The 26,405-nt window shown below is 42.5% G+C and overlaps 1 protein-coding gene and 1 long non-coding RNA gene across 9 annotated transcripts in view; one reads left to right on the top strand and one right to left on the bottom strand.

Annotated features, from left to right (window-relative positions):
• PLPPR1 (phospholipid phosphatase related 1) overlaps positions 1-26,405 on the bottom strand; it is a 590,963-nt gene that overhangs the window by 260,161 nt on the left and 304,397 nt on the right. Inside the window, exons 1-2 of one of the 8 annotated variants that reach the window (XM_042913312.1) lie at positions 15,187-15,516; positions 12,151-12,238 (exon numbers count right to left, since the gene is read on the bottom strand). The exons of 6 other annotated variants lie outside the window; for them this stretch is intronic. The gene's annotated coding sequence lies outside the window, so the exon portion shown is untranslated. Of the gene's footprint in view, positions 1-12,150; positions 12,239-15,186; positions 15,517-26,405 lie in introns of those variants that run through there. One more of the 8 variants, XM_042913311.1, reaches the window with a different exon arrangement.
• On the top strand, positions 4,510-6,398 carry LOC122205169. The gene is made up of 2 exons (XR_006195930.1): positions 4,510-4,730; positions 6,107-6,398. It is a non-coding gene; the product is annotated as an uncharacterized LOC122205169 (long non-coding RNA).

Genomic DNA, 26,405 nt, shown 5'->3' with positions numbered 1-26,405 from the left:
TCTGCAAGCAGTCCCCTTCTCCACTCACCTACAGTTTTATTTTTTTAAGTTTATTTATTTGACGGAGAGAGTGTGTGTGTGTGTTCATGAGTTGGGGAGTGGCAGAGAGAGAGAGAGAGAGAGAGAGAGAGAGAGAGAGAGAGAGTCCCAAGCAGGCTCCTCGCTGTCCCAAGCAGGCTCTGTGCTGATGCAGGGCTCCATCTCACAAACTGTGAGATCATGACTTGAGTCGAAATCAAGAGTTGGCTGCTTAACCAACCAAGCCACCCAGGTGACCTGTCACTTATAGTTTTAAAAACAAGGCTGAAAATCTTCTCACCCCTTTTAAGTAATCCCGGACACACTTCATATTAAAACAGGAACATAGTAAGCAAAAAACTTGAAAGCTCTAGGTAAGTAATAAATGATCCCCTGTATAATGCCAAACATATACTCTGTTTACCACAGAACACTTCCAAGTCATATCAAAGAGAAACACATCTGGCCTAGGGTGATTTATATCCTCATCCAGCACGTATGTTTCCATCTGATTCACACTACATGCTTTTGTTTTCAAATGCCAAATGAACAGTGAAAAATTGAGTCCTGCATTCCTGGAAGAGTTACATTTTCTTCCTTCATTCTCTATAAAATGATGGTGCTGAATTAGTTAACAGTGTATTAGTAAATGAGCACTTTTGCAGAATTTTAGTTTACCCTCTCATATATTATCCCCAAACAATTCTTTATGAGTTACCCTTGTCTTCATTTTATAAATGAAGCAATGAAATCTAGAGAGGTTGAGAAAACTCTCAGGTCACATAGTGAGTGAGAGATGTATCAAGGCTCAAACTCAGATTTTTTTTTTTTTTTTTAGAGAGAGAGAGCATGAGTGCACATGTTTAGGGAGGGGCAGAGGGAGAGGGAGAAGGAGAGAGAGGGAAAAGAAAGAGAGAGAGAGAGAGAGAGAGAGAGAGAGAGAGAGAGAGAGAGTGAGTCTTAAGCAGGCTCCACACTCAGCTCGGAGCCCACAACCATGTGATCATGACACAAGTCAAGAGCCAAAATCAAGAGTCGGATACTCAACTGACTGAGCCACCCAAGCACCCCAAACTCAGATCTTTTGATTGAAATCTCATACTTCCCAGTATATTCCACTATTTACAAATAATCTTTATGTTCTCTTTCAGGGACTGGGATGGGTATGGGCTGTGAAGTTGTCTGGGGGAGAGGGTGGGAGACATGCATTAAAGATTAGCAGCAAGAGCTGTCTAAAATGGGCAAGAGCATAGATGAAGACAAATGCAAGGAACAGGTAGCTCTGTAGAAAAGAGGCTGAAGACTGGGAAATGTCAGACAAGAAACTATGCTGGGTGAAGTCCATATGGAACAATTGTTAAGGTGAATGCTGTGTTTCATCTCCTATAATAATGGAACCATTTTCTTTTTAATTCACATTTTAACAATATTTAAATCATGTTCATTTATAAAATATCACCCAGAAAAAAATAAATAAATAATAAAATATCACCCAGGCAATTATAATTCAATAGAATTTCCTTTCGATCACTTAAGTTATAGCCATTTCCTAAACTCAAATCAAGAAATAAATCAAAATTACTTTTGAAGAAAAAGAAAAGTTGTCAAGTTTCTTTCTGTGGTTCTATATGTTCAAAAGCAAGTTTACTTGGAAGCTGAACCTACCGTAAAGGGAACTTACCATTCGTTTTAGGAAAAAGTTGGGGGGATCTAGCACCTGGAAGGGGAAAATGAGGGAAAGTCTTGGTGGGTAGAGATTTCTCTTTGCTACTAAAAAGCCAGGAAAAAATCTTGATGTAAAGTATCCTTGGGATGGCCCCTACAGACTTTCTGGAGGAACAAGAGAAAAAAGAAACCCTAATTTCATGAATTGTTCCCTTGAATCCACTAGCAACAAAGAATCTTGAATTTGAGGAAAAGGTAGAAGAACAAGAATTTATAGCAAAAGTGAGAGCTGGGAGGAGGAGAGGAGAAAGAGTCCCTCTTTGATGAAGAGTCACCCTTTGGTGAAAGACTATGGGGCATTCTATCTGCCAGATGCCTTACTAGAAAAGGCACTAGTGACCTGATAAATTCTGACTTATTCTCTAGTGACTTTACCCATCTTGTAACACCAGGCAATCAATTCACCTCGTTCGGAATGTTTAGATTCCTCTTCTTTCAGTTCTTTTCCTATAAATTCTATTTTCTCCATGTATAAAGATAAAGCTTAGTTTTTTCATCTTTTGCTTCCAAATTGGCTTTTCCTTATGACTCTTACAAAGACTGATCTCTTATAAAAAGGAGTATTTTTGCTATAGAATAGCATACTCTCTTTTAACATAGCTCAACTCCAAAAATTTTACATTTCCCTTTGATTAGTTTTGGTAAGCTTCTATGTAGTTGGTGTTCAAGGGAGTGAAAACTTACACTTAAAGCAAAAGACCACAAAAAAAAAAATGTAATCATGGATCTCCAAGGAAATTCACAGGAATCAAGACCTGGGTTCATGTGTTCAGGCAACGCTGCCACACCTTGAACAGCTTCTCCAGGAGAAACTCTGGGACAACTTCAGGGCAGTCCAGTCCTTCACAGAGCTGCCTTGGTCACTGTATCCCTGATCACACAAATACAACAAACCACACAGAACACCTGTCAACATTTTACCCTGAGCCAAATCTAGTAACCAGGTGTAACCTCATATTTAAAGATCCCATGATAGCTAGATTTCCTATATAAATATACATTTCTCCCATAGTGGGTGATACACAAAAGAAGTGTTTTAGGTTTTCCAAAGGTATTTTCCTTATGGGTTCTTAATCTGTGAATCTGTGACTAATTTGCTCATTTCATTGGAGCACTATATAAATAAGTCTTTATAAAATGAAATTTGGCTTCTTTGCTCACTATTTAATTTTATCTTTTTCATGAGTTGCGCCCCTAAATCTGGCCATCTGGCCCCATATAGCTAGAGAAGAGGCCAAATGTGGCTCAATCTGGAAGAATGTTTTAAAGTTTCAAGTTGTCCACTGTAAAATGGACTCTTCTGCAGAAGTAAGTTTGCTGGTATGTGTCCTACCCACCAGCACCCCATGTGTCTGAGAGTCGCTTAACTGAGACACCTCTACCTCAATTAGAGCAATCCTCAGTGACCACCACCACCCCGCCTCGGGTCTTGTTACCAACATGCATTCCCAGATCTGCCCAGCAGATCTCTGGAGCTATCTCACATTCTTAGATTTTTTTGTCTCATCTTCTGCCTTTTGGATTTAGTGATTTCCACAGGTTTCCTAGATCCACTCTCAAGATGCCAATTATTCTTTACATTTTAATTAACTCATTTATTCAATAAATTTCAATTAAAGTTATAGAGTGTGACAGGTACTCTTCTAGGCCTTGGGGATGTAAAAAGGGAAAAGACATATAGATTCTATCATCTTGCTTACATTTTAGTAAAAGGAGGAAGATCACAAAGCAGACTAAAGACTTAAAGATGGACCAGGGAGGTCCTACATGATGAAGACATGATGTATAAAGTGGTAAGGGTGAGAGATGTAGATTTTTGCAAAGCAGGCACTCTAGACTGAGCTAACAGCAAGTACAAAATCCTGAGGTAAAAGTATGTTTGAGTTTTTTAATGCACATCAAGGTTACCTTCTCTGCACCAGCTCTCTGAATCCTGGCCAACACAGACTCAGATCCAATCAGCCTTAATCTTGAGTACATCCAATATGGTCACTCTCAAGGAGAAGGAATGCTGAAAGGAAGAGGCCAGGTAGCTTCTTGTCATGTGGTATGAAAGGGGAGACCCCAGCACTGAGTGAGTGACTGGGATTCTATATACATGTCTACATCTAGGTAACCTAGCAGTAAACAAAGGAAAATGAGACTTATAGTATGTATTTAACCAGTAGTGTTTAAAAATGTTATCTCCGTGTTTGAGAAAGGCATACATTTTCATCAATTCCCAAGCATTTCTATCAAAGTAGAAAGACGCAGAGAACGAGGGCTGAGATTTATTCTTTAAAGCAGAGCTTTGATGTATTGATCAAACCCTTCTATTTTCCCACCCCTTGCTATGCTTCTGAATTCCATGGTTCTTGGGTCAGGAGTGACTGAAGGTGATATTCTGATGAAGACCTGACAAAGTTTAGGGGTTATCTAATGATGTATATTTTTAGCTTCTTGGTTTAAGTCTTAATTTCCAAACAAACAAACAAACAAACAAACAAACAAACAAATGGAGATTAAAGTGTTGTGGAAGAAAATGGGACAACCCAGGATTTTAAAGCTTGATATCCAGGTGGTTCTGAGGACTATTCAATCATGTACGTGTAATAAATAATGAATAATAGTAGCTACAATGTCCTTAGCCCTTATTATGTTCTAAACTCTATGTTAGTGGCAAGTAATTTATTTATTCCTTACAAAATCTCTTCCAGGGCAGCAAGGTGCTTTTATTGCCCCCATCTCACAGAGGAGAGACCTGAGTCTTTGAAGGACAAAGGGAGGGGCCTGACATCACAATGCCAGTGAATGGCAGAGCTGGGACTGGAACCCAGCTCCCTCTGTCTGCACAGCCCAAGCTATTGGCCCACCACAGGAGCCTGCCTCCATAGCAATGAAAAATAATTGGAGTATTTAAGAATCAGAGTTTTACTGATGCTCCCATTATGAAGAAAAAATCATCACTTACTATAAGGAAGAGTTCCTGCCTTGATTAAAGTTGGCAGGTAAAATTTACTTATTTTGGAACTCATTCGTTAAGGTTCAAGATGGCAAGAAATGAAACTGAAAAATTAATCTCTGCTAAAATGTTTATAGAAGAATACCCTCCCTAGGAACATGGTACCATCTCACCTCAATGTTAGGGTCAGATGTTGCCTAACTTCAAAGTGTTAGTAAAGTGGGAGAATATCAGGCCAGGGAGGAGAAGGTAGAGCTTGAGCAGTGGTTACATGGGCAGAGGGGAGTGAGGATAGGGATACAGTCTCAGCAGCAGCTTGTAGGTGAGAATATTTACATAAAGCATGAGGCACAATTTGCTAGGGATTCATTGCTCAAGCTAGTGTTTATGAAGTGAGTTCCCTTGTTCCCTCTTCCAGATGTAAGGGTTGTTTTGCAGTCAGGTATAATGGAAGCAGCACTGCCTTTCTAGGCTAGAAACCAGCCTGTCATGACAGCCTCTCCAATCGCTGTGGGACCCTGGAGAAGTCGGTGAACCTCAACAGACCCTTTTCTCATCTAAAAATAAAAATAAGACAATTGGAGTAGACTATCCCTTCCAGCAATTGTGTGAATCAAGGAGAATTTACAGCTGTTGCCATTCATTAAGTTCAAATTAAGTCACCTCATTATTTTATCTCTTGCTAGATAGAAGAAAAGCTCATGGTAGAGTAGGTGGCTCCTAGAAGGAGCTAAGAAAATATCTGCTCACTGACTGTATCTACAAAATATACATGCAGACAAATGGCCAAAGAACCCTAGGCTATGTCAGAGGAGCTCTATTTTAGGATGGAAAGTGGCACTCATCCTTCTCGCACAACAGTACTATTTACCAGATGCTTACTAACCTAAAATTTGCTTTTGTTTAGAATCATAACTAAAATTAAATGGCAAAATAGTATGTAAAGTATAATCTCACCTTTAAAAAAATGAGAAAAAAAGAACAACATATGTAAATGTTAATGGACCAAAAATGTTGGGGGCTCATACACTAAACAATTGACAGTGTTTTTCTGGAAAAGAGATTGGAGTAGAAATAAGACTGATTTTTACTTTCCATGCCATGCACTTCATTACATCTGCATTTTGTATAGCATTATAGTACATATATAATTGTTTACGTTTTAGATTGCTAAAATACTCTAATTGTTCCAAACTAATCTGGCCAGGAACTGCTTGTGTCACATTTTACATGTCAGCCTATGTTAAAAACTAAACCCAAAAGATTTTCTCAAACCTAGAGATGCTGCCTTGCTTTTCACACTGCAGGAAAACACACACACACACACACACACACACACACACACACACACACACACAGAATGTTTTTTTCCAGTTAACACAAGTGTGAATGAAAAGGTCTTACTTTTTTTTTTTCTTTCAGTTCCTGTGAACCCCAGGAGAGAAGGCTGTGGGCTGATTATTAGAGCATTTTAGTGTGTGGGTTTGCCTGGAAGCAATAGCCAGCAAAGGCTGGAAGATGGGAATAACGATAAAGCATGCTCAGCTTGTAGAGCTCTGAGCTGAACAGCATTACTCTCGACCAGATTTCATTTCTTGTTAATTATATCCGATTCCACTTGAGTATGGATTTCATTGAATTTAAAACGTTGGGAGTGGGGGTCACTGCTCCATGCTATTCATCAGAAACATCAATAAAAAGAGCACCCCAGAAACCCTTGACCATCAGCTGTGCAAATACATTACCCCTCATTGTGACGGATTTGCTCCAGTAATTATGATCGCCTTTTCTTCAGTCTGTGTCTGTGAGCATTTCTAGAACACTTGATGCCATAATGCCCAAAGAAAAAGCCCCTTCTGACATAATGGAGGCAATATGAAATATGTGTTTTCATGTCATGTAAAAATTTATGACATTCACACAAAGAGGGGAATTTATTTCCTGTGCATATGCATCTCTGCTTTCTGTTGCTATTGATGAATGGAAAAAGATAAATGTACCATAGACGGAGGAAATAACGCAGGGAGAGGCTGACTGCTGACTTCTATCCAGTGAATCCAGACAAGCTGCCGAAGGCCTGCGCCCCGAGGCCCTGATGATGGCGGAAGGGGGTGGGGTGATCTCTCACCCCAAGTCTTTGAGAATCAGGATGAAGTGAATGAGCACAGGCCTTGAACTCAGACCTATGTTTGGATCCAGCTATCGCTTTGAAAGCTTAGGAAAGCTAACTGGCCTTTGCTCAGCTGTCACATGAGATACTAATATCTAGTCCTGCATGAAGAAACTAATGAAATAATATATGTAAAGCCTCTTCTATACTCCATGGTAGTGCCTTGCATGGTACTTAGTAGATATCTCCTCAAAATTTCCTCCCTTTAATTCTTTTTCTCATCTCTATTAATAGTTCTTTTCCTTCCTTTCCCAATTTTTTGGCAGAAATGGCCAAGGGGTTTTTTTGCTTTGTTTTTTTGTTTTTAACCTTCTGACCTCAAATCTTCAAAACAGGCCAGCAGTACCATAAGCCAAAACCAGCCAAGCTAATGGGTAGAATAATTTTCTTTTTTCCATCTCCAGTCTTTGAAAAATTCAAAAATATAGACATATATTAACAACAACATAAACTTATAAATGAAGATAATCTTTACATTGTCCTTAGCCCTGAGATAGACAGATGATAGGTAGATAGAGCTTTTATTCAAACTTCATTTTTTCCTTTTGGCCGAGCTTTATACTGTGAATGTAATGCTTACTAATTAGCAGATCAGCCAGGCCATAAAATGTTTATTAACAGCTCCCACCACCATGTTGAGTGGTGTTTCCTTTGATATTTTCAATTAGGGCCCATGCCATACAAAGTGTAACTGCATTCTTACACTAGTGTTGGAAGGCTATGAAATATTCTCTCTCTTACTTTGTGGAAGGGCAGAGATGAAACCAGGGTGAGGCCAGTAGGGCACTTGCATTGAGGACAAAATTGAGAGGGGAGCCAAAAAATTCAGTAACCAAGATAAACAATATTTTAATGCAATTTAAAAAAAAATATGGGGTGCCTGGGTGGCTCAGTCGGTTGAGCGTCCAACTTTGGCTCAGGTCATGATCTCATGGTTCATGAGTTTGAGCCCCACGTCAGGATCTGTGCTGACATCTCAGAGTCTGGAGCCTGCTTCGGATTCTGTGTCTCCCTCTCTCTCTCTTCCCTCCCCCACACTTGCAGTCTGTCTCTCTCTAAAAAATAAACACTAATAAAAATTTTTAATTGCAATATATGCAAAAAAATTCCATGATGAACAAAACATCAACATTTTAAACAAAGATAGGAATAGACCATGCACTTGCATAACCCTGTCCCCCTCAGCTCACCCTAATCCAGGCCTTGGGTAGGCCCTGTATCTGAAATCAGTAACTGGCGTTCTGGTCCCAGTCCTCACATTACTTAGCTACATGGCCTCAGATGAGTCACTGAACCTCTCTGGTTCTCAGTTTCCTCATCTTGTTTCACTTGGAAGTCTGATTAGAAACCTTTCAGCAACGCTGTGAACTTGCAAATTCTATGGTTTTCTATAACATGAAGCTTCATTATTGGAGCATCAGCAATGACTCACAAGGACAAGATTCATTCACTGCGCCAGCCATCCAATCCAAAATGTTTACTGAGCAATTACTATGTTACAAGTGCTATGTTAGGTGATGAAAATACAAAGTTAAGGGCTACAGAAACACATGGAAAGGGAAGCCAACCCTAGTGCTAAAAGGCCAGGACCACCTTCCCTAGGAAGAGATTCTGTCCTAAAGGACTAAAGGAGTTAGGCAGAGAAGGCAAGGATGGAGTTGCAGAAAAGGAGAACAACATGGCCAAAGACCTGAAGGTAACAAAGAAAAATTTGGCTGGAGAACCATAAGTGTAGTATGGGTGGTATTTAGTATAAATGGGGTGGATGAAACAAACAAAAACCAGTCTTTGATTACAGAGCAGTAATGAAAGTACAAGCCAGTATAGGACAGTGTAAGAATATAATGGAGAGTGTAATGCAAAGAGTGCTGGGTTATGGTCAGACCCGGGTTCCAGGCACTGCTCTGCTGCAAATTAGCTAGATGGCAGGGCTTCCATTTCCACTGGGATGCTGTTTTAGAACACACCACGAACTTTTCCATAAAGAAGGGAGGCTTTTAATTCCCAAGGATTATTGGAAATCTCACATCTGAGATATTTAGAGTTTACACCCTCAGTACCAAAGAGGTGCTATAATTAATATACGTAGTCACTTCCTTGCAAACAATTTGCTAAACAGCTACGTCGCTGTTGTGTGATGCCTGTGAGCCTGAAGAAGGCTGGGATCAGCCTGAGGCAAACAAACTTTCATCTTTCCCAGACAGGCACGAGAACGAGGCAAGTAGGCAAATGTGCTGGGCAGACACCCCCAGCACGCAGCTACTCCACCTAGGCTTATGACAGGTGGAGCTGCTCTGTTGTTGCCAAATTTGTGTCTGCTGATTTAATTCCGGCACTTAGGAAGACAGGATTAGAGCCAACTACTTTATGACCCAACCCAAATAATTTTTTTTTAATGAGCGCCAAAGCACACCATCACTAATAACGTCAAAGCTTTATGTTTGTAACCTCACTGTAGTCACACACAATAACTACTATATGTTGAGCACTTACTCTATGCCTGGCTTTACAAATATTAACTAATTCCCGCAATTCTATGTGATGGGTCAAGATGGTTATAGACACCTTACAGACAAGCGTAATTTGAAGCACCAAGAAGTAAACTATGTGCCCAAAGTCACACAGTTGAGGGGCTGAGCGAAAATTCAAAACAGCCTGTCTGACTCCCAAGTCTGTACTCTCAGCCACCTTGCTACCTAAACAAGTTCATCATCCTGTGCGGCCAACTGACACCCTTAGAGTACGACACTCAAGGATCTGGATTCTCTGGGCTGTAGCAAGCACCTCAGTCATTTAGTTATGGGGAAGGAGAGCACATTCTACATCCCTCCTCAAATCCATCCTCTTATGTTCTTAGAAAGAGGCGTCCTTCCTTCTCTCCTCTCTTGCTCTCATTTCCCACACCTTTTGTTCTCATTGGACACCAGCTCCCCTCGCCAGCTCCCCCTCGATAAAAACTGCATTTGAGGTTCACTGCTCCTTCTCCCTTTGGCCCCATAATTCTTCCCCCACCAGACTTCATAAATGACTGATAGGTTCACCTTGCCTGGATCTTCTTACCTCCCGTTCCCCACTCAAGCCCAGAAATAGAGCTTCTGAACACACTGCTGTACTAACACTGTTTTCCTAATGGTCACAGTGAACCCCTTTTCACCGTCTTTTTTCAGTTCCCTACTTTCAATCTTTTCAACATCTCTGCACTTAAAATCATCCTGGTAATTTACATACTTGATGAGGAGAGACACTTTGTAGGATTATTAAAATTTAGGGCACCTGGGTGGCTCAGTCGTAAAGCATCTGACTTTGGCTCAGGTCATGATCTCACAGTTTGTGAGTTTGAGTCCTACATCGGGTGAGCTCGAGCCCTGCTTCAGGTGAACATGAACCCCATTTTGGGTAAAACACGAGCCCTGCTTCAGATGAGCCCCACTTCCCTCTCTCTCTCCCTCCCCCCCTCACTCACTTGTGCCCTCTCTCTCTCTCTTTCAAAAGAAAAAAATTAGACCTGATTCTGCCACTTACTAGCTTGGTAACTTTGGACAAGCTACAGAACTGTCTATGGTACTTGTTGCTCTCCCGCATCCCTAAATTTTGCTAAATGCGGAGACTTACTCTGGCTCTATGATCTCCTGCTCTCTCCATCCTCCCTTAATAAAAATAATAGCTGGGAGGCCAGGGTGACTCTGTTGGTTGCACATCTGACTCTTGATTTCGGCTTGGGCCAGGATCCCAGGGTTGTGGGATCGATCCTCGCATTGGGCTCCGCGCTGAGGATGGAGCATGCCTGAAATTCTCTCTCTCTCTCCCTCTGCCCCTCTCCCCCACTCATGCTCTCTCACTCTCAAATAAAATAAAATAAAATAAAATAAAATAAAATAAAATAAATAATAAAAAATAAAAACAATAGTTGGCATTTACTGTGAAATCACTACACCCTGGGATCTGTACTATGTGCTTTCCAGGATGTTCCAGTGCCACCCCAAAATCAATTTCCACAACGTGGCATTACGCCTTTCACTTTTCTGAGCTAACCTCTCTCCCCATTCTTCTGCCACCACCCACCCAAAGGTCAAACAAAAATGCTATCTTTGATACTCCTTCTCTTTCACCTTCTACAGTCAACTGAAAACAAATTGTCACGTTTTTATCTGTTCTGATATCTCTTATTGGGATTTTGAGATTGGCGCTCAATATGCTTGGGTTTGGTTCAGTAAGGGACCCATTTCCTAGGGCTGCATGGTTAGAACATGGGTTGTCTGGCCCTCCTCCCAGGATGCCAAGATGCTATGAGCTCTTTAAATGAGACCCTGTGCCTTACAAACTCCCTAGCTCCAGACTATCTGAAAAGTTTGAGCACACCACATGAAGTCAGCAAATTCTGACAAGTAAGGGGGAAGGAAAGGGGAATTCACATTCACTGCCAGCCTACTATGAATCAGGAACTACGCTAAGTGCCATTGCTTCCAAGATGGGCTGATGCTATACTATCTTAAACATAAAAAGTGTGATGTCACAATGCCACTTTTTATTGGCACTTCATAGGAAAGTTCTTTAGAGAGGTAGTCTCCCTGGATCATTTTGTCACTGACCTCCCAAAGGATGATCACCTTGGGGAAATGGAAGTCATGATTTAGCTTCTACTATTCTAATGCAAAAAAAAAAAAAAAAAAAAAAAAAAAAAAATCACCTCATGACCAGCTTTCTCATTCACTGATTTAATCTTTCATTCAACAAATATTTAATGACCCCTACTCTGTACCAAGACTGTGATGAATGCTGGAGATGCAGCTGTGAATACCTTTCCCTCAAAATACAGGAAGGAGAGCCACACAAGTGAGTGCTGGGGAAGTGAAGGGGAGCATGGGTACACGCGGCAGGAGGCTCTTCCTCAGATGAGCAGGATTTACTTTTTTCACTTGTCTCCCAGAGAGCATCTCCTCCTCTCCACCCCTATTGCCACCATCCTCATCATTTTCACAATACGCTCCCTGCCTCCAGTCTCACCACCTCCAATCCATCCTCCACATTGTGGTCACAAGCATCTTTCTCGCATGTAAATCTGATCATGTCTCAAACTTTCCTTCGAACTCTCTCCTAGCCTTTTGGATAAAACTGAAGCTCTTTGGCTTGGGATATTTCCATTCACACTTGATGTCTGGCCTGCTGGTTGGCCACTCCATGGAGCCAAGAACCCACTTCTCTTGCTGCAGCCACACAGAACTACTTCCAGTTCTCACATAGTTTTTCCCGCCTGGAAAGCCCTTCTTTTCTCCTTGTCCTTCAAGACTCAGCTCACCTCAACCTCCCAAAGAAACCTTCTTGATCTTCTCAGCCTCCTTAGGTGGATGCCCTCCTTTTGTGCTTTCATAGCATCCTGGGCATATCTGTATCCAAACACAGAATTAGTTGTCAATTAATGTCACCCAGCTGCTGTTCATCTCTGTATTCATACTCCAGCACCCTGTGCTCTAGCCACTTGGGATGGTTTACAGTTACCCTAACTCATCAGGCACTTTCACACATTTCCTCTGCCTGGAATGTCCTTCCTATCCTTTCCTACCTGGTAGAAGACCATTCATTTTCAAAAATATCTCAAGTCACCCAGGGGGAAAAACAAACAAACACACACTGTATACTCCTGGTACTCTATTTACCCTATAATTATAACAGTTAAACAGACTGCACCATAGTTAGCTAATTACCTATTTCCCCTGCCTTGAAAGCTGGGACTATTTTTTACTTCCTTGTAGTCTTTTTTGCCCCCAGCCTCCAGTACATAAGAAGTGCTGATGTGTATTTTCTAAATGTTGAGAAAATCCAGGAGGGAGGATTGAGTATACAGCATACATGTTAAGAACTCACTGTGTAGTAGTATAGAGGTATCCTACTCCCTCATTATTTCATGTATGTTAATCTTAACAACTAGATCATAAACCCTTTGAGGCCCGGAACTATGTTATATATTTTTATATGACTTCCAATGCTAAATATGGGATAGGTGGTCAATAAATGCTTGTAAATAGAATCTGAATATAATCAAAATGAACTGAGGTTGCAGAGGTAGGAAGAGGAAATATATCATAAAGAGAGAAAATAGAACCCTAGTAAAAAAGCAAAAAAAAAAAAAAAAAATTTAAATCTTTCCTTGCCAAGTTTTGCAAAGAAAATGATGAGAATGTTCACTGTGAAATAAAAAGGACATATGCTGATAATTACATTTAAACCCCTTCATGCCAATATCAACTTGAAAATATTTCTGGAGAGGTCTTTTCTTCACTAGTTGTTTTAGGAAATAAAAAGCTTTCAGATTTTTATCTCACTAAATGCTTTTTAAAAATCATAAAAGCTGTATGGAAGTGTTGAATCACTATATTGTACACCCTAAATTAATATTACACTGTATGTTAACTGACTGGAATTTGAATAAAAACTTTTTTAAAAAATCATAAGAGCAAAACTATTTTAATAATATGGATGCATCCCTTTCTTTAATAATATGTATGCATCCCCGCTTTTTTTTTTTTTTTTTTTTTTTTGCTTTCTCAAAAACTTCTTCACCTTTGGCTATGTTGACTTGTGAGTCAAAATCTCTTTTATCTGTGAATTTGCTCAATTAGTTTCATGTATATTATGCTCTCTTCCACTTCAAAGAAGCTACAAAATGTTAAAAATAAAAATTTAAAAAGGTCCCCAGAGCAGCAGAGACATGGCCTCCACCAGAACTCTCTGACAACTCATAGTCTCAAGTTCTGGATCTGAGCTTCTAGTGTTTTCTTCTGTCAGCATCAGCTTGGCTTCCAGGTTCCCCACACTCTCCTCTTCCAAGGCTTTTGGAGTACAGAGGAACAAAAACTATACCTGTCCACACATCCCACCTCCCAGATAGAAACAAAAGGTCAAGATGGAGAAACTTTCACACATGGCACTCTCTAGACTCAAAGACCTAACTTGTGATTGTGCTAAAGGTTAGCGCAGGAATAACCAAGTCTTTTTTACTCCAGATGTGACATTCCAGAAATCTCCATATTAGAGTCCCATCCATGAGGGGGCGGGGGGGGGGCGGGGGGAAGCCACCATCCATAGAAGTAGAAGGGGTATATGAATTCAGTGAAGCCGGCAGAGTACCTTGCCTCACACTGGACCTCTTCCTGCCTTAATTAGCTTCTAGTCACTCCTCTCCTAAATAGCCATCGTCTGTCCCTCTTCCAGTCCCCTTTGTCCCAGTCCTGGACTCCTCAAACGCTGACTCAGTCTCTGCTGTTTCAAAGGGCCATTAGATTTGAGGCGATTCCCAGGTGCCGGCCCGAGCTCTGCGCTCTGAGGCCCCGCCCCAACCGGGCTGGCATTTTTAGGAAATCCTTTTTCTGAGGACCTCTTCCCCGGGACCTAAGAGATACTCAGAACGGTGTCTTTCCACCAGCCAGATTACCAGGCTGCAAAGAATCTCTCCCACGAAAGAGGTTAAAAGGGAAAACGATAGCCCCACAAAGAAAAATAACCCAGAATCCTCCACATATTCCACCTGTGTGTGTGTCATAAAACCCCAGGGCAAAAATAAAGCCCCAGCCTCCTCCAGCTGCAGCAGCCGCCACCGCAGCCCCAACCCAGCTCCCAGTGCCGCCGCCTTGGTGTGCGTGAAGACAGCACCTTCCCGGGGGAGGAGAGATCCCGGCGCCCGGCGTTTCCAGGAGGTGATTATGGCAAGCCTTTCAGTTAACTCATCATTCAATCCCGCACTGACCCGAGCCTCACCCCGGCGCCTCTGGCACTGGCGCTGAGTGGGAAAGGCAAAGGCTACCCCTGCAGTTCTCCAGGTGTACACCCGCCACACATACACTACGATGCGCCTAGGGTGCGTGGTTGGGGCGGGATGACAGGTGCCCACGCCTGAGGGGAAATCAAAGGCGACGCTTACAGCCGGGGTGAGAAATCCCAACCCCCGCCCGGGCTGGAGGACTTGGCACCAGCTACCTGCAGGGCGCCCCAGCCCGCACGCCGGCTCCCGTCGCAGCCACGAAGGCAGCCAGGAGGGTGGAACCGGACGGAGGGAGCCTCCACGCCCCCTTTGTCTCCACGTTTCCCAAATGACAGGGGAGGAAAGTTTACGAGCAGGGAGGGTGTAGCTTTCTGCTGGGTCCATCTGACACCTCGCAGGAGGCGACCCTTCCCGGGGTCGCCCTCTCCCCCTGCACGTCCCGGGCGCCGCCTTCTTCTGCACCTGGAAACCCGCAAGCCGGGTTTGGGCCACCTGCTCCGCCGAGTCCGGCCGGGAGCCTGGCCCCCGACGCCCCGGCGTCCCGGAGCCGCCTGAGGCTGCGGGCGCCCCACTCACCTCTCGTGGCGGAGCGTCCTCCCGCGCGCCCTACTGGGCAGTCCCGCTGCTGGAGGCGAGGTGCATTCAGTCGGCGGCCGGAGACACGCTCCCCAGGCTCTGCTGCATTCCGCCTGCGTGGGAGAGAGAGCGCGCGGCGCGGGCGTGTACGAGTGTGTGTTTGTGCGAGTGTGTGTGTATGTGTGTGTGAGTGCGGGTGTGTGAGTGTGTGCGCGCACGCGTGGGGGTGGGGGGCGCGGGATCACAGATCCTCCTCTGCGCACATCCCGCGCTCTGCCTCCTCCTCCGCCTCCTCTTCGCGCTGCCGCTAGCAGAGGGTCCAGGTTTCAGGATCTCCTGTTTGTTTAATGAAAGGAAGGAGCAAAAGGCTGGCGGGGAGGGGGTAGCGGGGGGGGGGGGGAGGGCACCGGGCTGCGCATGCTCAGAGAGGGACCTCGAGCGCTCACTCCGGAGCGCAGGCAGAGGGAGGCGAGCGAGCTGCGGGTTGAAGCGGGCAAGACTGCGCCCACCCGAGCAGCAGGGGGCTCGGCGGGGTTCCCGGAAGGCAGCCGGGAAACCCGACCGCAAAGGTGCGCGGTGCGCGGGAACTCCCTGCGCCTGCGGTGCGGGAAGCCGGTGGCGGGATCCCGACCCATCCTCGGAGACCGCTTCAGAAACCGCTAACGCCGGGTTCTTGTCTCCGAGTGTGTGCAGTGCTTGCGCCGGGGTTCCTGGCAGCGCTCTCCTGCCTCTGTGCCGCGGGGGACCGTGGTGGTCTCCCCCGAGGTCCAGAAGGAACCACAGGCAGCAGGTCGCACCCTGAACTGAAATGAGTTTCCAGGTCTGTGCTTCTTCCTTCCCCTCCCAACTTCACTCTGAAGAGCAGAAAAAGGCAACTGTCTATTCGAGTCCCAAAACAGGTTTGATGGGGCCAGGGCGGGGAAGGTACACAAAAACCCTCTTCCAAAGAACAAAGCAGGGGGTAGGAGGAGGATGAGTCTCCTAGGGCTCCATATTCAGCCTCCGTTGGTGATAAGGCTAGAAGGAGGAGACATTTGCCCTATTCAAGAAGGCCAAAAGAACAATAGATCCATTGTCCCCCTTGCCTCCAGTGCCAAAGCATTCTTCCTGAGTGGGAATTCTGGCTACTTGGTAAAGTGGAAGAAGTGTCAACACGAAGAGAGTCCAGTGAGAGAACCTGAGCCCTCTAGGGCCATGGCACGGTAACCTGAGGCCAGGGGAGAGGCTGGGTGAGAGGCTTTGTGGGTGGAGTGGAAACTCTTCTTGGGTGAGACTGTTCTAAGAGCAAAACAAGCCAGTTGGTTAGGACCCATTCAAGAGCTTCCATTTTCAACCTCCTTCCTGTTTAATCCCCCCCCCCCACCCCTTTCTCTCCTACAGAAGAAAAGACATCCCAAGCAGGGAACTCCTTATAAATATATTATTACCTCCTGTTTATTCATTTTTGGTCTCTCCAGAAAAGGACTACATTTTGGTCATCCCAGCTTTGGAGGGACAGAAGACAGTCTACTCTGTGCAAGTCTTTTCCAAGCTTTCATTAAAGATCACCTCTGAGCATTTCTATGAAGCCTGAGTGAGCAGATGCCTACTTGCTGAACTCTGACCCCTGTCTCATTCGTCTTCCCAAAAATAATGCCAAGTGACACTAGAACAGCAGGACAATTAGATCTAACCCTAGAGCACACCCAGAGGAGAGAAAACAGCATGTCTAAATACCACCAACAAAAGCAAAGTTTAGGAGAAGACAGGAAGGAAGGAAGGAAAGAAGGAAGGAAGGAAGGAAGGAAGGAGAGAAAGGGAAAGTTCTTTAAAAGTGAAAGTGCCCTGAGTGTTAGTGGCTGATTCCTTCTCTCAATAGCTCTTTCAAAGGAATAGAATTGCAGCATCTCTTTGCTAAAAGACCAGTGAGTCTGAGTCTCTATCCACTAGGTAGGGGAGGAGATCGGGTTATCCTGAAAAGCAGCAGTCTTTATAATGAACCACCCACAATATTTGGGGCTCCTACTTCTATGCCTGCTTTTCTCAGGCCTTCCCCCTTGGCACCAGGCTTCTTGGAAGACATTTAAGACAGATCTGTCTTGTTACCACATTCCCGGCAGAGCACTCAACACAGTCCCCTGGAATTTCAGGGTGTTAGCACTGGCAAAGCCCTGAGGCAGGAAGGCTATTCTCCCTACACTGGCACTATATAAGCACCAGGTGAGTGAGGGCTCTGAATCCAAGAAGTGGGTGGGACCTGGAACAGAGAGGCTGGGCTGGAGCAGGTGGAGGTCTCAACTTTGCCGTTCTCTCAATAGAGATGGTACTAGAAACTTCTTCCTGCAATGGTAAAGTGTCCAGGGCTGCTTGGCCAAGAAGCACACTCTCCTTTATCTAAGGCTGGCCTTGGGTGAGGAGGATAGGGACACTACTCCCTTTGATGCTCAGGGACACTGTGTCACAATCTCAAAGCTCCAACAAAGTCAAGAGTGAAGGAGACTTTACAAGTTGGAATTGCAAATAAAGTGGAATCCATTCATGGTGCTGCTATGTAAGAGGGTGAACCAGCAGTTCTAGAAGAGATTTTTACTGTTTGGAGAGGTTAGGGGAAGCACAGGGAACAATGAATGCATGATGTACATAAAACACTTAACAGTGTTTAGTGCTTAGCGAGCTCTCTGTAACTTGCAGCTATTATTATTTTTGTTTTAACATTTTCATTATTATGTTTTTTTTTTTAAAGGCTGAGGAAAATTTTTCCCCTAAGCTTAAACAAATAAAACAGATGAAAGCCAAACTGCCTTCCAATTTTCCTTCTGGCTTCCTCCATCACCCCCTCACACATCACCCTGCTCACTTATGTATTCAAATCCATGAAATGAAAAGCATGCTGTAAAACTGTGTGGCAGTGGGAATGGTAACTAACCTCAACCCTCACCCCTCCACACTCAGATCTAGACAGCAAGTGTGGGGCAGCACTGTTTTTCAGTAATATGCCTCAAGCACTTTTTGCCACTCACATCTCTCAGTGATGAAGGACTCTTCCCACTTAGCAGTCAGGGGCTACTGCTGCAACACCCCACCTACATTGGCTCATCAAGCTTTGCATTTTTCACTTTTTTTTTTTTTTTTTTTTGCCTTCCTTCTAATTTTAGCAATCTAATGTGTTACTCCTCCTAGGTAACAGAATGCCCGAAGCCAATTAATATGCACACATCTGCAGATGGTTTTGAGAGAAATTAATGGTAAGATTGTCAGTGGCTCCTGTATTCAGGTATTTTCAGCGTTCCTTAAATTCAGATTTTAGATGTAGCTTTCATCCCCCTACCTAGTGGACAACCCCTAAACTGTGCACCTCTATCCACCAACAAACAAACACATCCAATGGCCTTACCTCATATATCAGCAAAATAACCCAGTATTGTTGCCCAACTATGTATAAAATTATATTTTTTAAAAAGAGCTAGCTATGAAATAGAACTGGCTGTTCAAAACATGGTTTCAATACAAAAAATTTTAGAATTAATAAAAGCCAGTAACAGATACAATGTTTGAGCACAAAACTCTCCAAAGTTATAGATGCTATAGGGATGTCTTGGTTCTTTTTCTTAAAAAAAAAAAACAAAAACAAAAACAAACTTCCTTTAGTGTTTTAGTTATTTTTGAGAGACAGACAGAGTGTGAGTGCAGGAGGGGACAGAGAGAGAGGGAGACTCAGAATCCAAAGCAGGTTCCAGGCTCTGACGTGTCAGCACAGAGCCTGATGTGGGGCTCCAAGTCACAAACTGTGAGATCATGACCTGAGCTGAAGTCAGACGCTTAGCCAACTGAGTCACCCAGGTGCCTCTATGATGTCTCGGTTCTTAAAAAATTATATGAAAGTTAATTGCATGAGGTTACATATTGCTGAAATAATGTAACAACTCTGTGGTGATGCAGTATATGCATAAATTCTGCTCTTAATATTTTCTAATACTTACAAAACACACCATTGCCACTTGAGTTGCTCTACCTATAATTTTAATTTTTTAAAATACCACCTTAATAAGACAAATAGATTTATCATTTTTTCTTCCTGGAGAAATTTCATATACATAGCAATCTTTTCTTGTTCAGTAAAAATGCCAAGCATTTTTGGTAGGGGCTAAACTAGTGATTTATCATTATAAGGATCAAAATGTTTCCATGAATATCAAAAACTATGGCAAAACTTAATGATTCAACAAGTCCATACATTATGCTGTGCTCACAAGTGTAGCTACCATTTACCACCACACAAGGCGATTACAATATGTCATGCCTATGCTGTACCTTTTATTCCCATGATTTCTTCATCCATAACTGGAAGCCTTGTATCTCCCTCTCCTTATCACTCATTTTGCCCATATGCCCACCCCTACCCCTCTGGCCACCATCAACTTGTTCTCTATATTTATGGGCCTGTTTCTGCTTTTTGTTTGTTTATTTGTTTTGTTTTTTAGATTCCACATATAAGTGAAATAATATGATATCTGTCTTTCTCTGTTTGACTTATTTCACTTAGCATAATGCTCTCTAGGTCCATCGAGGTTGTCACAAATGGCAAGATCTCATTCTTTTTCATGGCCGAGTAATATTCCGCTGTATATGTGGTACACCTGAAACTAATATACCTTGTGTGTCAACTATACTAAAAAAAAAAAAAAAAGTGTGGGGGGGAGGAAGAAGCCAATGTTTATTTGACTTTATTGGGGGTATAATTTAAATTTAGAAATTGTATATTTTTAAGGTTGAGAAAAAACTATCATAAAACCATCCCCATAATCTTATTGTCACTGTTGACACGTTAAGTCCTCTTTTTATGTCTGACTTGCCCCCACTTAGGTTGGTTGTGAGCCATTCGAGGGCAGAGGTTTATTTCTTTTTATGGTCCTGGTAACTCATGAAAGTAGGCAAGTGGTATATGTTCAGTAAGTGTTTAAAGAGTGAGTGAATAAATACATAGCCAAAAATGTACTGACAGGTTGACTTTGGAAAAGACTCCCAAGTACCATGACACTTGGTATTCCTCATAAATGATGAAGTCAATAGATACTATTTTTTAAGGTTTTGTATATGTGATTATCTAAAACTGGAAGTTGGATGAGAAAGGCAAAACAGGTTTCTACAGATAGTTTTTATCTCCTTGGAAATATATAAATCAAGCCCATTCTGATTTTTCTGGTTCAGAAAAAGGATGCATTTTGGCTCAAAGTGCAGTCTGATTCAGAGGATAGCGTCGTCCTGGCCAACCTAATCTAGCCAGAATAATGTTCTAATTTATTTAACTTTTCACCTAAGTAAGATGAATAGTTGAGACAATAATGGTTAGAGTTCTTTTTCTCTTCAAAAGACATCATCCAAAAAGGAAACAAGGACTGCCCCCAGGCTCCCTCTCCAGCACTTCTATTATTACTGTCTTGGGTGAGAGGGGCCAGTAAGACGTCGACTCTGCTTTCATGGATGGGAATTTGGGGACAGGGAGCAGGGGTGGTGGTGGTAGATGAAATTATAAAAGGTCTCAGCTCCAATCACAACTACCCCGATCCAGAGGTAGAAGAATGGAAGGGCCAGGTGACTGGTGTCATGTTTATGTGCCTGTTTCATTCATGCACCCAGTACAAGAGTTTCTTGAGAATGATCTCAGCGAGAAGGAGAGATCCCAAGACAGAAGCTGCAGTCTTTTATAACCTATTCTCAGAAGACCATACCATCACTTGTGCTACATTCTAACAATCACACAGACCAGCCCGAGTGTTCTCCTCAGATGATCTTCATTTGAGGGTACCCTGTGTTTCTTGCTGAGACCCTGCCTGATACAGATTTCAGGAATCTTTTCTTAATTGTGGACTCATCTTACCCACACTGAACCTAATGCTTGTTGCTACTTCATCTGCTGTGATTTCTGGGTTCCCCCATGAAACATGTATTCTAGGCTACTACCTCATATGGCCCAGCCCCAAGGATCTATGCACATTTGTGACTGGAAATCCTGCCTAGTTCTCCACATCCCCACAAGTGAGACCCAGACACCTATCACTGATTCCCCTTCTCTTTGGTTCCACCCCTGGTGCCACACTTGTTATCTCTTCTTAGAAACATCACCAGGAACTGTTAGACTCGTGACTCCACCTGCCTCGTACTTCACATGTTGTAAATATTCCACTGCTGGGATCTTCTGTCTGCTGACTCTACTCAATCCAGGAAGGGCCAGTCTGCCAGAGCCCATCTATTTCTCTTCCTCAGTCTGTCCCATGTTGCCAACATGGAACCCTTCACTCTCAATAATATTAATCTTTAAAATTACTTTTAGATTACTCAAACATCACTTATTAATAGTCTAGCCCTGGGACCAACAAGCTGAGTCCATAAAGAACCAGATAGCATATATTTTAGGCTTTGTGGGCCATGCAGTCTCTGTCACAACTACTCAACTCTGCAGCCACAGACAATGCATAAAAGGAGAATGGCTGTGTTCCAATTTCTTTCTCTCTTTTACAAAAACAGGTGGTGTGCTGGATTTGGCCCACTAGCTATAGTTTGCCAGCCCCGAATCTAATTCTTCATTTTCTGCCCTTCACCTCTGTCACCACCAATGTGTCTGTTAGAAAGAACCTGAAGAATCCTGCCTTCTGTTCTGCCCATAGGAAAATAATGAAAACCATTAAATTGGTGCAGGAAATCTTAATCATTGTCAGTTTAGGGACTCCTTGTCAGTGTGGCTTTCCCACTATTTTAAGAATTAAGAAAATTATTTTTCAGAAAATTATTTTTTCCTTTTCTGTAAAAAGAGTTGGCTATGTTTTTTTCCACATGGAACTGTGGCAGCAATAGCAACTATACTATTTTTAGCCTAACACTGACTTGTGTAGCCCTAGAAGTTTAATGAGAGGAATATTTTAAAGGAAAATGGGTAAAAAAAAAAAATAGTGTGAGCGCAATGTTCCTGCCTGTTAAAATAGGGCAGGTAAATATATTCTAATTATAACTAGCACCTTAAGAAAACTGCCACTCTAAAGATAAACTCAACCCCAATAAAAAAAGAACACATTCTTACATAGGTCCCAATATAGGAGCAATGCCTCTACTGAGTTGAACTCACACAAATTTGGCTGCTGGCTGAGCATTTTTACACATTCAGCCCAAAGTTATGAAATTCAGCCTAACTAAAAATTTCAGTTCCTCAAAGCAATCTACAAATTCAATGTAATTCCTATCTGTATTAGTTTGCTGGGGCCACAGACAAGGATGTGGAGAAATTAGAACCCTTGTGCACTACTGGTGGGAACATAAAATGGTGCAGCCACTATAGAAAGCAGTATGGCAAAAAATTAAAAATAAAATTACCATACTATCCAGCAATTCCACTTTTGGGTATATACATGGGTAACATATCAGGTAAGATATATTCATTCTTTATTTTATTTAAGCAATATGTGTTAAGTGTTTGGTGCCAATGTAATTGGAGAATTTGAGGTCGAGAATTCGAGACAGGACTCTGAGGAACTTATGCCTATAGTCTGATTGTGTATTTATGTTATTTTTTTTTAATTTTTAAATTTTTTTAATTTATTATTTGGGAGAGAGAGACAGAGAGAGAGAATCCCAAGCAGGCTCCACGCTCAGCACAGAGCCTGACACAGGGCTCAATCCCACAACCCTGGGGTCATGACCTGAGCCGAAATCAAGAGTTGGATGCTCAACTGACCTGGGTGACTGAGCCACCCAGGTGCCCCAATGTAAGTTATTTTTAACTTATTAAGTGTATTTGATAAAATAATAATTCCATGAAAAGTATAAAGGAAATGCCTTGAGAGCTTGGCTAGAAACAAAGTTAAGGTGTTAATGGAATAGTACAGTATAATCATGGAAATTTTATTTCAACCATCTAACTTTGATGTTGATATGAGTTATGACATGAAGTTGTTTGAGGAAACTTTTTAAGAGTATGTCTCTTAGGCCTTGGAATCCATCCCATCCCTCTTGTAACTGGTAAATGATACATTAACCCAGCAAAGTGCCCAAACCACTCTTCTGACTAGGAAAACTCAGAAAAACTACTGAACTATATACCAAATTATACAACTGTACTATATTATCTTTTCATAAAATACCAATGATAATTAACATCACCATCATTGTCATCAGCACATAATTTTCATCAGAATCCATTGCCTTTAGTCTACATAGCTTGTTATTTTGGCTTGCAGTATTCTCTCTTTTACCAGTAATGGTATCCATATTTCCTCTAACAAACCACCATTCTTCAACCACTAATCCTTGTACTTTAGGGATATGAAAGCTCTCCCACTTCCAAGCACGGGCATAGATCCAACCCTGTTAATCAGAATCTCCCATTGCCCTAGACTTGTGGGGTCTCAGAGATGGAAAAAGATCCAAACAAGGAAAATTAGATTAAAATCCAGGACTTTTTCTAACAGGAAAGAAAATGTCTCCTTTTACTGGGATTGTAAGCATTAAAATGCTCTAATCCTAGGAATGCCAGGAGAGAGGACTTTATATGATTTTGAACTGCTGAACCTAGCCATGCCTTGAAGTATCACTTTTCAAGGGCTTTTCAGTTACTTGAGAAAATAAATCATTTTTGCTTAAGTCATTTTGAATTAGGTTTTCATTCCCTGGCCCCATTGCAAATGTCTTTATAGATACATTAATTTTGGAATCTCTTTAAGGATAGTAATGGCAGACAAAAGGGAAAGCTAGCAAAGGATAGAACAGTGTTTAAAGGATATATGTGGTCACACTATGACTGATTTCTAGCCCTGAACATTTTAGGCAGTCTTCCACCCATGAGCATACATCTTGTATGTCCTCTTCCCCTTTTCTGAATTGCCAGATTCAAAGGCTGGCACCCTTCAAGGCTGACATCCACTGTTAGACAGATGGAGCTGAAGGGGGCAAGGCAGAGGCCAGGCAGACCCTGCCAACTCATTTGGCCTCAGGCCCAGCCCTACTCTATAACCACCACGGCTGTCAATATCCAACTAAGGCTGGTCTGAGTTCTCCTTACTGTCAGCTTCTCTAGGTTCCTGAAGATGATAGTGGTGTTGGAAGCTCCTTGCTCCACCCAGGTCTGGTGGGTACATGTGCCAATCACAGCTTGTGTAGTCAGATAGGTGTCCACTGGCACTAAGGCAGGATGAAGCTGCCTCCCACCCTAGAGGCTCCTGCACCACAGGATAGTCAGGAAAACTGCCTGGAACAGCTGTCACCCCTCTGACTGCCAGTCTGATCTGACTGGCTTGGTGGGTGTTCCCTCCTTCCTCACAGCTCCCAAAGTTGTTCAGTTCATAAGCAACCCCTTCCCAGAGAAAATGGAATGTTCTTGTTTGTCCCCCTCCCGAGGTCCATCTTCTACTTTGCATCTAGAAGTGATCTAAAATGTAAGCTGACCATGTCACTCACTGGTTTAAGCCTTCATTGCCTTTCCATGGACTGGTACTTAAGGTCCTTCAATGAGCTTGACAAAGACTTCGTATATATCAGTCCCACATCTTATCACAACCCACCCAAACCTTGTCTACTCCCATCCATTCCCAGAGTGTCAAGTATTCTGGCCCTGGTACCTCTTACATAGCACTCTAACTTTCCCCATCATGTCTTCCTGACTCTTATTTGTCCTTCAAGTGTCAGCTCAGACACCCCCTCATCCAAAAAGCCTTCTTTGAATCCCCCAAGGTGAGAGGGAGGAAGTAAAGCACCCTCCTCGGTGTTCTCATAGTGCCCACACTTTACCTCTAGACTAGTACTCCTCATACTATATTGTAATTACACTTGTGACTCCCTCTATAACCTGGGAGCAAACTGAAGATAGAGGGAGTTATGTCTTTTTCCTGGCATATAATAGGTGCTTAGCTTGTGTTTGTTGAATTAATAAATGGCATGTGACTACCTGTGCTTCTCTACTAGAATTAGGGCATAAAACATAGTAGTAAATCCCTGATTCTTTTTTTTTAATGTTTATTTTTTTAAATACAATTTATTGTCAAGTTAGCTAACATACAGTATATACAGTGTGCTCTTTGCTTTGGGAGTAGATTCCCATGATTCATCGCTTACATACAACACCCAGTGCTCTTCCCAACAAATGCCCTCCTCAATGCCCATCACCCATTCCCCCCGCCCCCTGCCCATCAACCCTTAGTTCACTCTCTGTATTTAAGAGTCTCTTATGGTTTGCCTCCCTGTCGGTTTGAAATGATTTCCCTCCTCCCTTCCCCTATGGTTCTCTGTTAAGTTTCTCAAATTCCACATATGAGTGAAAACATATGATATCTTTCTCTGACTGACTTATTTCATTTAGCATAATACCTCCAGTTCCATCCACATCATTGCAAATGGCAAGATTTCATTCTTTCTCATTGCCAAGTAGTATTCCATTGTATATATAAACCACATTTTATCTGTTCATCGGTTGATGGACATAAGTTGGGCTCCTTCCATAATTTGGCTATTGTTGAAAGTGCTGCTATAAACATTGGGGTACATGTTCCTCCATGTACCTATACAGCACTCCTGTATCCTTTGGATAAATTCCTAGTGTTGCTATTGCTGGTCATAGGTAATTCTATTTTTAATTTTTTGAGGAACCTCCACACTGTTTTCCAGAGAGGCTGCACCAGTCTGCATTCCCACCAACAGTAAGAGGATTCCCATTTCTCCATATCCTCGCCAGCATCTGTAGTTTCCTGATTTGTTCATTTTAACCATTCTGACCGGTGTGAAGTGGTTTCTCAGTGTGGTTTTGATTTGTATTTCCCTGATGATAAGTGATGTTGAGCATCTTTTCATGTGTCTGTTGGTCATCTGAAAGTATTCTTTGGAAAAGTGTCTATTCATGTCTTCTGCCCATTCTTCACTGGATTATTTGTTTTTCAGGTGTTGACTTTGATAAGTTCTTTATAGATTTTGGATACTAACCCTTTATCTGATGTGTCATTTGCAAATATCTTCTCCCATTCCCTTGGTTGCCTTTTAGTTTTGTTAATTGTTTCCTTTGCTGTGCAGAAGCTTTTTATCTTGATGAGGTCCCAACAGTTCATTTTTGCTTTTATTTATTTTGCTTTTATTTTATTTTATTTACTTGGAGATGGGTCAAGTAAGAAGTTGCTGCGGCTGAGGTCAAAGAGGTTGTTGCCTGTTTTCTCCTGTAGGGTTTTGATGATTTCCTGTCTCACATGTAGGTCCTTCATCCATTTGAG

Source organism: Panthera leo, chromosome D4 (genome assembly GCF_018350215.1).
Source record: "Panthera leo isolate Ple1 chromosome D4, P.leo_Ple1_pat1.1, whole genome shotgun sequence".
NCBI lineage: Eukaryota > Metazoa > Chordata > Mammalia > Carnivora > Felidae > Panthera > Panthera leo.
The sequence above is the reverse complement of the archived record's forward strand: the minus strand, read 5'-3'. Positions and strand labels throughout refer to the sequence as shown.